The sequence below is a fragment of the Columba livia genome, chromosome 3 (genome assembly GCF_036013475.1).
Source record: "Columba livia isolate bColLiv1 breed racing homer chromosome 3, bColLiv1.pat.W.v2, whole genome shotgun sequence".
NCBI lineage: Eukaryota > Metazoa > Chordata > Aves > Columbiformes > Columbidae > Columba > Columba livia.
Window position 1 is genome coordinate 95,970,990 of NC_088604.1, and position 15,711 is coordinate 95,986,700.

Sequence of the window (15,711 nt, forward strand, 5' to 3'; positions counted from 1 at the left end):
CATCAGAATCTCTTTTTCAGGGTTCTCCTGACAGGAATGGGCATATCTATTGAAAATAAGGATATAATAATTTATCAGATGGATCTCCAGGACTGTTGTCTGTAATTGTGCCTCTGAACAGAAGAGCAGGCTCTGGGTTGTGGCTTCTGCTGGCCCACCAGGGACAAAAAGAGAAGGCCAGAGCTGGCTAGAATTTCAAAGCACACCAGACTGGCACTCCTGAGTTTTCAACAGTTGATTGCATTGTGAAAAACCACAGTAGTATGTGACAGAAGGCCCTTATCTGTGTGTCAGTGGGCTGGCCCAAGAGAAGGTCTCTGGGGAATGATGGCTCAGACTCACAAGGCTTCAGAAAGTGTCAAAAGTTTGGTAATTCAGTTGTAGGTCTCCCTGTGATGGAAGACTGCTTTATACTGTCCCTCTTTCTGGCAAGAGCAGGACATCTCAAAGGAATGGGGTATTACGGATAGTCTGTTCAGACCATTTCAACCTTGCGAAGCTCGGTTCCTGGAGTAAATGAAATGTCAACCTAAACTTTCAGGGTGCAAAGGAATTTCAGTCCACTCTTGAATTTAGACCTGGGTAAAACTCGTATGCAGAAGATGAGAAGAGTGATTTAGCTTTTGAGATAGCTGGGGATTACGGGGAAACATACCAGCAGGATAGTATGGGGCCACATTGACTTAGATCTGAGTCCTGTGTTACCAGAGACATTAACACAGGTGAAGATGAGGTAAAGAATGCCTTAAAGTTTTTCTGTAACAAGGGCTTCTTTCAGGTCAGAGCCCTGTAGGAAAGCTAAAACGAAAATAAAATCTATAGCAGTGATCTCAATATTTTAAAAATAAAACTAAAAGGTTCAGGCTCACTGCAACTCTTTGCTTTTCAAAGATCAGCTTTAGACATTCGTGTTGTTATGTTATCTAGTACAGCATCTGATACACATTTCTGTAGCTTGAATTTTCAGTCCAGGAATGCTAAGAACATGGTAGAAAACAGAACGCTTTCGATTATCTTTTGTCTCATGCATTTACTTCTTATCCAGAAGCCTTGTTTCTGAATCTTCCATAATGACAATTTGATTTAAAAAACATAAAAAAATAAAAAAGGGTTTTTTTAAGGTAGGTTCATCACTTACTAAAAAAGAAAGCATTGTTTTGCACAAGCCAAAATCATATTACTGTTGTTCTGGCCTGATTCTTGGCATCTGAAAGAAAACAAATGTTTGTACATTAAGTATTTGGAGGCAACTTTAAATCATATACGCAGTACCTTCATAATTTATTATCTGTCCTTAGCGTTTAACTGAAGCATGGTAATAAGAATTCACCAGTGCAATATAAAAGAACAAATGTAAGGTGGTACATACGTTGGAGAAAATCCTTTAATAACATAGTAGCCCTCCCCATTAGGTCTCTGCTTGAGATCTTTGTCAGATGAGGCTGTTATTTGAACACCTTGGGCAGGCTGATGCTTTGGATGTAGCCTTGGGGAGGGGCTGTTTGGGAATGTCCCGGGGCTGGGCTGTGTTCAGTCACCGTGCGCCTGCGGTCAGGCCTGGCTCACAGACAGCGCGGTGCAGTGCGTGCCACCTCTGAACCTTTTAAAAGAGAATACCTTCTGTCTTTTATTTTTCTTCTCAGTAATGTATCATTTTTATACAACTATTCAACTAATTATTCAAATAATTTCAAAGACATGCCTTTCTTGTGCAGCTTGCATCTGTGCTAATTAGGACAAAACGAAATGGCCTCAATTTGCGCCAAGAGAGGTTCAGATTTGTTATTAGGAAAAAGTTCTTCCCAGAAAGGGTTGCCAGGCATTGGAACAGGCCGCCCAGGGAAGTGGTGGAGTCACCATCCCTGGAGGGGTTTAAAAGGCATTCAGATGAGGTTCTTAGGGACATGGTTTAGTGCTAGAGTTAGGTTATGGTTGGACTCAATGATCCTGGGAGTCTCTTCCAACTGAAATGATTCTATGACTTCTAAAAAAACCCCCCTCAACTAAACCACAGCCAAATAAGAAATGCACCCCCTTCTGCCTCCAATCCACCCCCCTCCTGCTCTGAAGAGAAGGTTTCACAGCTTCGAACCCAAGTTAGGGACCATGAGGTTTGCCCAAGAGGAATAATGGTGTTTCCTGAACACGACTGTCAGTGTTGTGCCAGGAGAGCTAAGTGCGGGGACATGAAGGCAAGGCTTAGCACTGAGCATCTCTTCAGGCCACAGAGAGGTGACACCAACCTTCACTTAGAGATGTGCCACTCTGCTTTCTGGGCGGGAATATTTTTCATCACAGGAGGGGTTTCCGGAGACTTGTGCCTCTGCTGGTCTGCCAGTTGCCTTCCCTGGTGTCTGGCTGTGTTGGAGCTTTGGTGAGATGTTTTTAGCTGCTGGCTCTGGGTGAGTGAGGCTGAAGAACGGCCTGCTCAAGTTTGGATGCTGTGGCATGAGCTGCTTTTGCTTCTGGCTTGCTCAGCACAATTGCGATGTCTCTCACCTTTCATTTCTGTTGCATTTCTTTTTACCGAATCACAGATTGGTTGGGGTTGGAAGGGACCTCTGGAGATATCCAGTCCAACCCACATGCTAAAGCAGGTTCACCCAGAGCAGATCACACATGAATGCATCCAGGCAGGCTTTGAATGTCTCCAGAGAAGGAGACTCCACAGCCTCTCTGGGCAGCCTGTGCCAGTGCTCTGGCACCTTCAGAGTAAAGAAGTTTTTCCTCATATTCAGATGGAACCCCCTGTGCTTCAGTGTGTGTCCATTGTGCCTCATCCTATTGTTGGGCACCACTGAAAGGAGTCTGGTCCATCCTCTTGACACCCATCCTTGAAATATTTATCAGCATTGATGAGATCCCTCTCAGCCTTCTCTTCTCCAGGCTGAACAGACCCAGCTCCCTCAGTCTCTCCTCATAAGACAAGTGCTCTAGGCCCCTCATCATCTTAATTGGCCTAGATTTTATGTCCTGTTTTAATTGCATTTTTAAAATCAACTCAGAATCCCGCCTCATTCCCCTTTTACAGCCCCAAGTTATGTTTGCTGGTATTTCTGGTGATGAGGGCTCTTAAAAATGGTTTTATCAGTTGCATATTTCGGTCATGAAGTCCACAGTCAGAGCTAAAAATACCTGATACTTTCCAATCCTCTGGTCACGTTGCTTGTAGCCACTGTTCCTTAGGTAGATCCCAAGATGCATCAGTGGGGAGGTTAGCATCCGTCCTGCTCCGAGTTAGAAGTTACTTTTCCAGGCAGATGTCTTGAGTAGATCCTCCAGAGAGACTTGAATCTGCTCTAAGTGAGAAGTGAACAGAAGGGAAACCACGAGTGTGTCAGCACCACCATCTTCTTTCCAGAATCCTGTGATAAATCAGATAACACTGTTCTGAGAATTGCTTGCTTACTAATTATTGAAATAGCATTACCTTTTCTTTGTGTCTGTAATTAGCACTTCAGCTTGAGTCTATGGCCTGATGATAAATGTATGGCATAGGTTCAGTAAATGATGAAAAACTTAAGTCTGTGTTTACTTAATCTCTTCCTACATAAAATAAACAAAACTGAGCTGATCTCTAAGTAGAAATGGTGTCAGAAACGATGCGGTCTAAAAGAGGAGATGGTTTTTATTTTTATTTCTCCATTTCCTCATTGGGTGGCTCACAGTACATGTAAACAATGCAATAAATAAGTATGCTGATAAGTCCAACCTTAGTGAAGATAACCATGGAAAATCCTTTTATGCATTTCTAAATCAGAGGATAAAAAAGCATCTTCTACAAACTGGTAGGAGAATTATAGAGTAAGTCTTTGAAAGCATGATCTGGAGCAACCTAGATTTCCAGATAGCACACTCTGAAACTTAATATCCACATAAAACAATTTATGAAAAATGTTGATGTAAAAATATCGTGTACCCATTTGAGATAAGTCTTTTAGAGAGAGAGAGAGAGGAGGCTGAAAAGCTGTGACAAGCTGTATAAAGTGGTACTGAGGTTCTTTTTGCTGGTGCTGACTTGTGGAGTCTGAGACTCGGAACTTGATACGTGGGCATCTGTACAACACCATGTCTGAATGCAAGACTTCTCTGAGCAAGATTTATGCGAAGTGTGTTATCTAGCTTGTTTAAATATATGAGCTTGTTTTAAAGATGTTGGAGATCTTTTACAGACTGTTTGGAAAAATAATTCATAGAGGCTTCTCTAGAAGACAGCAGATTGGAAATCGTAGGTTTTAGCAAAAGTCTGTCTCAAAAAGAGGAGAAACCAGTGAGCAGGCTGTGGAAGGTGATTCCAAAGGGAACCTCGACAGTTTGCGTAAACAGGACTTTAGAATATATCCACTGCTATGTCCTAGCAACCAAAACTTTTATGAGGTTCAGTTGGCTCCGATCCACTTGTTTGGAGGGCAATGATGCATAATTCATGCTAGATTCAGGTCACTGTGACCTCAGACAAAATTGGGACTTGCAATGAGAGATGATCTTTGGGCTCCCTGCTGCAGAGCCCCCAGTTCCTTCACTTTCATGCAAAGGACCACGCCAGGATGCCACTTGGGTCATGGGGAAACACAGGCAGAGCCTTTTGGTTCTTGAATTGTCTGTGGCAATAACTCAAGCTCTGTCTGTGATAGAGCTGAAAATGGTATGAAATGGTCAGGCATACATTGCTCTCAGTTGGCAGTGTGATGCTTGGTAGCATTTCTGAAGGATGACTTTGTCAACTGGGACTCAAGGTAGAGCCACAGATGACAAGCAACTTCATTACCTTCTTCGAAGTGTTTCCTCCTTGTAATTCATTCCCATTAGAAGATCCTATGATGTTGTACTGTGCCTGCTATAGAGACTCCTGGTGTTTGTTACATTACTTTCTGGAAACTCCTTCCTGTTGTTCTGCTGGAAAACAAGCTGGCAATTTTTTCAGATATAAAGGTTTAGCCATTAATTTATTTAAAAGAGCCTTTCCTTAAGGTGCTCTTTTCCCCCTTAGTTGTTCACAAGATTAAAAAACAGAACAAAGCTAAGGAGAAAAACAAAACAAAAACCACAAACTACCCACTAGCAAAATAATTCTCTTTAGCCTGCCCGGGAAGGGAGACGTTACCTTAACTTGTGTTTCTCTGTTTATATTTCTCTCAAGAAAGCAGAGTGAACTTGCTCCTTGCAGAACGTAGTGTTTAGTTCGTCACTTCTGTATCAGAAACATACTTTAGTGAGGTGTATGTGCTTTGTCATGAGTTGGCAAAATTGGAGAGGACGTTGTGCTGCTGGGCCTGCAATTAGTGTGGGTAATACCCTGAAAGCGAAGTTAGAGGGGCTGGGAACATGCATGCTCCAAAATTTGGGCCGTCTTGTAAGAGAAGTCAGAGAAGCCAGATCTCAAATTTGAGAGGCTGTGTGTCTGTACCTGTAGGGTAACTGGGCAAAATGTTCAGAGCTTAGCTAGGAGATCTTGTGGGAGCACTGTTGTCATTTTTGTGAGTACTGCGTGCAAGCTCTGAATTTGTTACTAAAATGCATCCAATATGTTGTGCTCAGCCATCGTCCCTTGCCTGCAAGCTGAAGGCACCATGGTATTAAAAACCATCGTCCTTTACTCTTTTCTGTGCTACTTCTGGTTATGTGGAACACTAGGAAAGGAAACTGAGGATTGGCAAATACTACCTACTCTACAGAAAAGCCTGTACATGAGGAAAGATTTCTATAGGGATGGCTAAGAGCTTTGAATGTTATGAAGAAAGAAAATACTCAGCGGAGCTAATACTTGTGGGGAATAAATTCTTCATAGAAAGTTGAGAAAGCTGCTGAGTGTCAGTGTTCCTCTGAAAATGGTAAAAGTAATTGTAAAAGCTGAATGGCATGGCATTTAATTATGTAAGGAACCAAAGGGGCTAAAAAAATAATAACCTGGTATATCAGAAAGCAATTTACAATATAAGCTAGGGAAAATGGAGTATTTCTGCCACAATAAGATGAATTCCACTGCTGGCTGCATTGATTTAATGTCTCAGGTTTTGTTCCAAACAGATCTGTAACAGTGGAAGGGAGGGGGGGAAAAAGCAGGCACACGTTTTTTCCCTCAGCCTCCCAAATCGACCCATTCCCCTTCCCAGCAAGAATGGTGAGAAAGATTTGGATAAACATACAAACAGGACTTGAGAATTTAATTAGCTCTGTTGGTCGTTCAATTTCCAGTTGTCTGATTTAATTGTCCATTTCAAAGGGATCATTTGAAGCTGAGCTGCATATGCTCTGTGAATGTCAGTAAATGAAGCTTGTTAGTGTATGGTGCGAAGGCCAAGCTGAATTCTTGTGGGTATTCACAGCCTTTAATAAATAGCGTGGCGGTGCTGAGGAGGTATCGTTTCTTACGCCCACTCGCCCTTAAGATGTTTCCCTTCAATTCAGAAATGAATATTCAGTTGAAAAGTTATTATACATCAAAATATTCTTGGCACTGCATAGTCTGTCTGCAGAGGGGTGGGATGGTGTTTTTTGAGATTTTTCCTCCTACCTTCTGTGCGGACGATCTGAAGCCAAGCAGTAGCTGTTAGACTTTTTGGTTTATATGCTTATTTGTTTGGAGTTGGTGGGGCTTTTTTTGTTTAGTTTTGTTTGTGTGGGGTTGTTTTTAGTTTCTGGTTTGGTTTTTTTGGCCTAGCAGTGCTGCTTCATGAGCTGTGCATCTCCTGCTCCATCATCTTGGGCCAGGCGGCATGTGTAGCGTGGCACGAGAAGTCCAAGTTTTAGGTTGTTGAGCTCTTGACAGTAGATCTTGCTATGAAGTGTTCTTAACTCTGCCAAACTGGGACAGTTGAAGCTAAAGCTTGTTATGGAGAGTGATGTTGGTGGAGTGGGTTTTTTGTTTGTGTGGTTTTTGTTTGTTTGTGGCGTTGGTTGGTTGGTGTTGGGTTGGGTTGGGGTTTTTATGAGTGATTGGGGAATTTCATTTAGGGGAGTGGCTGTTTACCAGTAATTTTGTGAAGGGGAAGAATAGTCTGACTGACTTTCAAGGAGGCAGGTTGTTTATTGACATCACTTTTGGCAATGATTTTGTTTGAGCACTTTCAGTTGTCTTTGTAGTTTAAAGTAAGGAAGTAAAATTTTGCAGGAGTGTATGCTTAGGGTATTAAGAATAGTGAAAAGAAGGGCTGGCTGAAATACGTTGCAGGAGAACTTGTACTGAATGACTGGATGATAAACTGCCAGAGGAAATCGCTTGTACATAAAGAAAAGCAATGTGTGCGGGGATAAAGGGGGGTCACAGCGTGGTGTACCTTCTAATGAATGGGCGCTGCACCAGGTGTTGCTGCTCTGGAAGGAAACTTTGTGGTTGTCCTGTAAAAATGGCAGTGTGATGATCGATCGGTAAAACAATTGTCAGTATGCATCAGTGAAGGAACAGAAAACAAAACAGAAAGCATACATGTGCTGCTGCCTAAGTGTGTGGTGCTCCTGTGTCTTCAATTCCATGTGCAGGGGAAGATGGTGGTTTCTTGGGCGGCTGTGGGGCTGCCAAGCTTGCACTACCAACAAGAACGAATCTTAATTTCAATAAGGAGAGGACAAGAAATAGGTGGGTGGCAGGAGGTATAGGTCATGGACCCGAGGGAAGAGAGCTGAGTAGAGGACACTGGCCAGGTACCAGAGGAGTGAGGCCTGGCTTGACAGAGAAGAAAGTGCATCTTGGAAAGGGAGTCAGTTTTGGAGAAGGAACTGGCTTAGGGAAAGAAGAGGAAGGGAGGAAGCAGGCAAGCACAGGAGTTGAAGGAATGGACAGGCAAACCTTTGCCTACCCAAAAACGCTTGCTCACAAGGTGGGGATAGAGACAGGATTGTCAGGGTGAATCTGAGGTTCTGTTGTTGACAAATACCAATTTGGATGAGTGTCCTGCTAGTGCGCCTTCCCCCGGTGGGTGACAGCCTGCCACTGCCATAATTTTACTTTATTCAACATGACTGCTCTGTGTAGAGGCTGTATTAGACTGATGGAAGAACCATTCCGGCTTTTAGACAATACCATGTAATGGAATGTCCTTTTTAAATCACACCACACAGATAAGATATTAAGCCAACGTCTTTAAGAATGAAAGTATGCTTTCATAACTTCATTTTTGCTGCGTTTTACCCAGGTGGACTTCATGAGAAAACTGTAAGCTGCATCTATTTTTTTTTCCCCTGCAACAACACTGCTGGCCAGCATGGTGCATATGATGAATTTGCTGTGAAGATAAATGAAACCCTTCTAGGTGGAGGCTGTGTGGGATTCCCAATTAATTTGCTAAGTTGTTTGAAGTTATGTAATGAAATATGGAAAGAATTGCAAGAAAGAGTATTTTTCTCCTGGATGGGATAAGCAAAGCCCTGCCTGAGGGAACTGGGTTATGTTCTGGCCAGTGCCGCAGAGCAGCCTCTTGATGCAGCTTCTCCAAGCAGCATCTCCTGGGTGCTCTCCAGTTACAGCTGTGGTCTCTTCTGCTGTGGGCACCCGTTTGCTTTGTGTGACTGGTGGCCATCTGACCAGCAGCTCAAGTCAAAACTGCTTTAAACACAACAGATACTGTATTGTGTTAGATTGTGTGAAGCATTGGACTTTACACGTTAAAAACTAATAGATTTTTGGAATTTGTAATCTGTATGTGCCATAGCATCTCGTTTCTAAGATGTGTCATTTATCTAAAGAGATTTGCAGTGGAAATAAATGTAATACAATATTTCTGAAGCATTTCAAAGATGCAGAAATTAATAAATAAAAGCAAGCTTGCATGCATTAAGAATCCTGTCTTAAGAAGACAAATTCAATTTTTAGAGTTTCTCTAAGAAAAAAGGTGCAAGCAGAATGCTGAACATGGACCTGGGATGGGCAACAAAATCACAAAGTTGATGATTAAGAGAGGATTTCCAGCAAGTGGGGAGAGACTGTGCTCTGATGTAGTTGTGTTAAGTGAACCAAAATAATGATACATGATTCCTGATGATAGTTCTGTTACTTTCAACTTTTTTCTTGCTGGTTTTGCCGGTTGATATTACATGTTTTGTTGTTATTGCTTGTTTAATACATGTACTTGGTTATTGTTCTGATGCTTCTTATCTGAAGGTGGCTTGCTTTCCTCTTTTCTGCTCCAAAAATGATTAAATACTGTTTAATTACAACCAACCAATTTAGATAACAGGATGCTCTTGGTCACCCTTGTTGTAATAGAAGTAGTGATAAACACAGAAAACTCTAGTGTTTCATTGCTCTAACGTAGGTCAGGTTTATTCATACCATGGGAAGGTTGTCAGCAGGTGTTTGAGTGTGGTTGGGTAGACAGGTGGCCACTGGGCAGCAGAACAAAAATGCCAAATTACTTTTTTTTAAATTATTATTATTATTCATTCAGAATCACATTTTGGATGCAATGATGTTGATCTGTAGAAAGTCCAAGTTCCCAATTTTGATACTTCAGTTCTTAATGTCAAATGATACAAAAGTCCATCCTGTTAAAGTAAATATAGCTATTCTAGAAGGATGTATGTCCAACATTTCACTTCAGTAGAGGATATGCGTATCCTCATCTTTGATTGGTATTGTTCTTTTCATATCTAAACCTGTAGCGTTGTCCTTGGAAGCACGTGGCCTGTGCCAGGCACGCTTAGCTAGCCCATGGAGCATGTGTGTCGCCTTCCTTGGCATCACGGCTCCTCGTGGCAGTTGAGTGGGACATCTTCACCATCCAGACAAAGGCTCTCCCTGTCCTAACCTGCAGTTAGGCCTCAGAGCAGTAGCAGAACTTCGGGAAGGGGATCAGCATCTCTGAGCACGATGCAGTCGCAGCCAAGGCCGAAAGACCTCTGGGATGTGGCTCTTTATGGTGACCTGTAGCCAAGGGGAGCTCATACTGGTGTTTGTGCCAGGGCTCCCAGAGCAGCACTGTTTTCCCGCTTATCCCTAAATGTGCTCCACAAAGGCTCCTGCAGGACTAATTCAGCCTCCATCTAGAAACCTTCCTCTCATGTGTTGCAGTAACTTGCATATAGGTGGAAACTCTGAGTTTTTAAACTGTAATGTGGCTGGAGGAAATCCCAGTTCCTTGGTATGTTGCCTAGAGTTTTACTGCTATCCTCCATTTTATCCCTGGAAAAACACCTGATTTAACTTTGAGTGTGAAGCTTTGCTGATCAATACGTTACAAGCATAGTAAAGTTCAAGAAATTGCCTCCATTACTGTCTTGAGATGAGAAATTGATTTAGCTGTGTTCTCTCGCTGCTAATTCGTCTGTGCTTTACGTTCCCATAAAAGGTATTATGTGCTCCTTATTTTCCAGCAGTGTCATCAATCCTAATGAAGAGAGAAGAACAAAAATTTATTTTGTGTGTATGGGATAACTGATCTCTGACTTAGCTCTTAATTTGTAAATGTTGCTGTAGGCTTCACTTCTTTAGCTTCTCCTTACTGTGCTTTGGTTATATGCAAAATCTAGGGGCTGGTTAAATGACCTTATAATCTAAACCTCAAAAAATGAGATGCTGATTAAAATTTAATGAAAGGAATTAAAACCTCCTCTGTGAATTTTATGTACTTTTGCAGTGTTTGGTCCTGCGTTAATTACATTGGGACTGTTTTCAGTATTTATGAGCCATCAGTTAACTACTTCTGGCCCTAAAATACCTTAAGTTTCATTCTTTTTCTGTGGTATTATATATGAGAGCTGTGCATGTATCTGCTAATTTACATACACCTGCATATGGGTGGTGTTGTAGCTTTGAAGGTGGTAGAGTGGGAAAAGCAGCCAAAACAAATAAGAAAAACAGGAAAAGGTTTTCCTGGGCATTCCGGTTGTTGCTTTTCCCATTGTCCATTGGCCTGGTCTCTGTAGGAAGCTGCCAGGGATGGTTTGCAGAATACTATGATTTTTTTAGGTTTAATACTAGTGTTCGTTGTTCCAGAGCAGATGGATTAAAAAAAAAAGAAAGCAAAACTATCTACTGTAACTTTGGTCATGGTATAGTAGATATTTTTTTAAATGAATTTTAAACTTCTTGGCAAGTTCTAAACAGCTGTGTTAAAGTACGGAAAGAAAAGTTTTCTCTTTTGGCTCTGCTGCTTTTAACCTCGGATTTTCCCTGTGTCTCTGAATATTTCTTGTTACAAACACAAAGTGAAGGCATACATACACGTGTCAGTGATCTAGAAGATTCAATATGCCCATTACGAACCAGTGTAAAAGCCAACTTAGATAAAGCATTAAGTACATGTGGGTTTATTAAAACCTGTCTTATTTCAACTCAGAGGCAAATTCATGGGATTGGCTGAGAAAAGCCATCAGCAGATAGGATGCAAGCAGGTAATGAAAGGTTTACTTTTGAGGATGTTTGTAGCGTTTCAGCTCACATTTGTAGCAAGACGTGGATGTGCACAGATTTTAGTTATTGGGACTCGGCGCAATAACGTTGTAAGCAAAAACTCCCTAGGACCCAAGAAGAATCTATGTGTCCTTGTGCGATGCTACCAGCATTTACCATCAGCTGAGGTGTTCTGTCGAAGACAGACATTTTGGGCATGTTAGGCTTTGTGAGGAGCTCTGCTGTCTCCTGTGGCGTGTGTTTTGATGGAGCGGGTTGGTGTCTGGATTGTGCTGTGGACCCGTGTGTTTGCTGTAGGCTTGGGGGAAGGAGAAGAGGGGAGCAGAGGCTGGTGTTGGGCAAGACAAGGGAGCTGCTTGGGTTTGTCTCCCCCGCCTTGGTGGTGGGCTAAGGGAGGGCACTGGTTCTGTGGGAGGATCTGCTGGATTTGGGGGGCTTCTTATTGCTGCATGGTGTAGTGTCAGAGCACTTGGGACCTATTATCAGAGATTTTTAAAGAATTGTTTTAACAAGTGAATCTTAGCATGAAGGTGAGAGAAGGAAAATGCTAATCAAGGTCACTGGGCTTGTCTGTGCATTTCTCCCAGAAGCGGTTGTTTATTATACAGTTTCTTCTTATGGCTGGAATGACTTTCCAAATCCTGGCAGGGCTCAATGTGAATGGAGAGTTTCTCGTTGACATCGGTGAGCTGTGAAATCCACCTGAATCTTGCAGGCTTGTTTTGTTCAGGGCCTTCCCTAAAAGCCATCTTGGCAACAGCGCCTACAAAAACAAATGTGTTGTTTTCATTTAAATAATTTAAGATGCCTTGTCTAGATATCTCTTCTGCACTGGGTGACAGCCTGATTGTATCTCCCGCACCTTTGACTTTCATTATTCCCTCCCTTCCTGATTGTTGTACCTTCTCTTGTTTGTCTGATGCTCATCATGTAGGTTGCAAGCTCTGGGCCAGCAAACCTCTTCTCCGTGAAAGCATCCAGCCCATCTTTGGGTTCTGTCAAAGCAGCATAAGATGCTGTGAAATCTTCATGGTCTCTGTAGGAGACGCACAATCTTGTGTAATTTATTGCATCAACATAACCTGTTCCTTGTTTTGTAGTAGGTGCCAAACTGAGTAAGAAGAAAATATGAATTTACTTGTATTTCAGTCTGTAATTTGAGGGACCGTGGATGTATCCATCCCAGAGATTTGACAACGAAGCAGTATCTCCCTATCGGTATGGGAAGGAGGCTCTTTGTTGTTCTTTGTTTTCCTTTGAGGGAGTTTACAGTGCTGATAGATGTCTTTGGCAATAGTGGCTTGAAGAATAGAGCAGCATGGAGATACTGTATTGATTAGAATTTAGTATTTTGTTATGTTACAATAGGAAGCTCATTCTTGCAGGTCTGTTCATGGTTTGGGGCAAGCTGGTGGTATTTTATAAGATAATCACATGGAGGAAAAAATTAATTTTCATTCTTTTGCTTCATGTTTAGATACATCACTTTGAGATCACAGAATGAAACCAGCATGAAATGTTATGGCAAAGACAGCACAGCAAGATACAGGAGTCTCACAAATCCTCAAAAATCAGGTAATGTTGCAGCATCATGTGTCCACTTCCAAAATTTGGTCTTGGGTCTCTGTGGCTTTATTCTGGCTTTATTCTCAAATATGGCTAGTGTGGTGGTTTTGTGTCCTGTAAAACATTAATTTATGTACTGCGGTATGTATGATGCAGGAGATCCCCACACATTTAAGTTTTTCTTAAAGGTCTACTTTGGCCTTGTTGTCCCATACAAGCAAAATCAACATTACCTCTTCATCTTTGTTTTTTTTTCTTTTAAAAAAAAAAAGGCCAGCCATGGTGGTCAGTTCTGCATAGCTCTCGGACTTTGCTTGGCTGCATGGCTAGGTACCAACATGATGTATTTTTGGGGGAGACACTGGGCTCAAAATAGCTGTTCCCTCACTACGGAAAGCTTAGCCATATGGTTTTTTCCACATACTGTTACTTCTGCCTTTTTTTTTCTTAATTGTTTATCTGTCTCAGGATGTCTCCTTCTTGCCTGTTTTTGAAAATCCCAGCATATGTTCTCTAACTATTTCACAGCATGTATAGTTACAGAAAAAGGCGATCACATCACAAACTTCAGAGCATAAACACTGTAGAGGTCAGGAAGGAACCAGTTAAGTCGTTATAAGGATGCTCACCCTATACTGAAATTGTGTGCTTATCACAGCTGTGGTCACAACAAGTGCTGATGGAATGGTATTTGAGTGGAAAGGCATAAAAATTTCCCCTCCTCCCCCAAATCAACAGCAGTGACCAGAGTGGGCAAGATCTAACCTCTGTGTCCTCATGCTGGGGTTGTATCTGTGGAGCTAGGATCTTGCTGGGGATTAACAGGTCACTCAGTTTAGTAATACAAGTAAACTAAAACGTGAAATTGAGGGCAATTTTGATAATGGGACGTGTCTATTTTCTAGGAAGCATTTGAGAGTATTGCCCTTGATGTACAGTCAGTAAAGCCAGATTGGCTGAAGAGATTTCAAATCAAGTTTCATAGGCAGCTTCAGCTTCAGCCTTAGTCAAATATGCAGTAATGTACTGTTGAATATGAAAAAAAATTGCATTGATCACAGGTAAAGAGCCCCTTTAATTAATGTTCTCTTCTGTAACCTTTTTAGTCACTTAGTCATGGAATATGCAATTCAAGTGCCCTTCTGGCTTTAGTCAATGTTTGCGTATTTTATTTTTATTTTTAATCAGTATTGTGAGGAGATCACATCATTTTGTATTTGCCATTTTTATGAAGTAATGTGATACCTGCATCAGCCACAGTTCTCAGAACCCTTCAAAGTACCTCGAAACCGTAATGCCACTTAACTGACAGCAGAGATAATCACATTTGTTGAAGCAACCTTCTTTGTTTGTTTGGGACTCATGGAACTGTATCTCCCTTAAAGTAAATTGAGTTAAAGGCTTTATTTAGAAATCAGCCTCCTCCTCTTGAATAACCAGAATTCTGTCAGTTTTGAGAAAAAAAAATTCATTAAATTACCAGTGCCTCAGAATGAGTTTTCTACTTATACCTTAGATCAAAAGGAGAGGAAAATATTTCTGCTTGTTTGTCTTCCTTTCTCCTCCCCCTTTTCTAGAGATTTTCCTGAGATGATCAGCTGTTGTTTTTGCTGTTGGTTTTTTGTTGCCTTTTCTTTTAAACTTCATTGAAGTGGAGAAATGGCTCAGTTCCCCTCTCAATGATGTTGTTGCTCTCCCCTCCCCCTAGTCCAATGTGTTCTTTATTAAACCGAATTAGGACATTCTAGTCTCTCGTAAGAGTGGAAATGGGAACAGCTTAAATGAGCAGCCACATGAGACTCAGCAGCCTTTCCAACTGCACTGCAGAAGCTCAGCTGCAAAGGGAATGATAATTTTTGAAGGATTTGTTCAACTGTTGAAGAATTACAAGTATTAATATTAAACAGCAGCTAATCTGTTTTCCCCGTCCATTTTAAGAGCGTATACCCTTCTTACTATTCTTGCTATAAAATCAGTGTACTAAATATTTTGCTTCCTTTCCATCCTCTTTTCACTCTTGAAATGACTTTATTTGCTTATGTTCTTGTATACTGAAGTGGGCTTTTTTTTGGTGGTAGTTTTGCCCAAGTCCTCCAGTCTTTAGGCTTGTATGTGGATATGGGCCTGGATCTGAGCCCTCTGCCTTCAAAGAAAGCCGAAATGCAAGTGCGGTAGAAAACATGTGAGCAGTTGTGTCCAGAATGGGGATGAAAAGGTCTTCAGCCCTATAAGGATTTGTCCTTGAGATAAACATATACATATATATATATATATAAAACATATCCTCTATAAAATTACTTTTGGTCCTTGAAATCCATATTACTGTTTTGGTGTCTGTTCTAACCAAAATATCCATGAACCGGATACCTTTTCACCCTTGTTTTCAGTCTCTGCCTCTCTTTATTGCTATATCAGATGTCTTCAGGGTTTCTATAGATAATTTTTTAAGAAGAAAATTTAAAAAAAAATAATCTTTGAGTTGTTGTCTTCTCACCTTTTTCCCCCTTCTCTCTCTGCTAGTTCACCCAGCCACCTTGCTTTGGCATTAGAAATGCCAAGTTCATCCCATTTCAGTGCTGCGGTGCTTTTTTTTCATGTGCTTCTTTCTTGTGCCAAAAACAACTGGAGCTGGGGCTTGAACAGTGGCTACAGAAAGAGTTGTAGGAGCAAACCTGGCATCTGAGCAGCCTGCAAGAGCACGGGGGTCTCTGAAATAGACCATTCTCAATGCTGCTCAGTCTTCCAGCATTGCCACCATTGCCACATCTGAAGATACGGGAGTAGCGCCACCTCCACTC

The 15,711-nt window shown here is 41.6% G+C and overlaps 1 protein-coding gene across 14 annotated transcripts in view; it reads left to right on the forward strand.

Moving 5' to 3' along the window:
- Positions 1-15,711, forward strand: part of TRERF1 (transcriptional regulating factor 1) — a 100,360-nt gene that overhangs the window by 59,117 nt on the left and 25,532 nt on the right. For all 14 annotated transcript variants that reach the window (XM_065058339.1, XM_065058343.1, XM_065058340.1 and 11 more), the window contains one exon: positions 12,825-12,922. The gene's annotated coding sequence lies outside the window, so the exon portion shown is untranslated. The remainder of the gene's footprint in view (positions 1-12,824; positions 12,923-15,711) is intronic.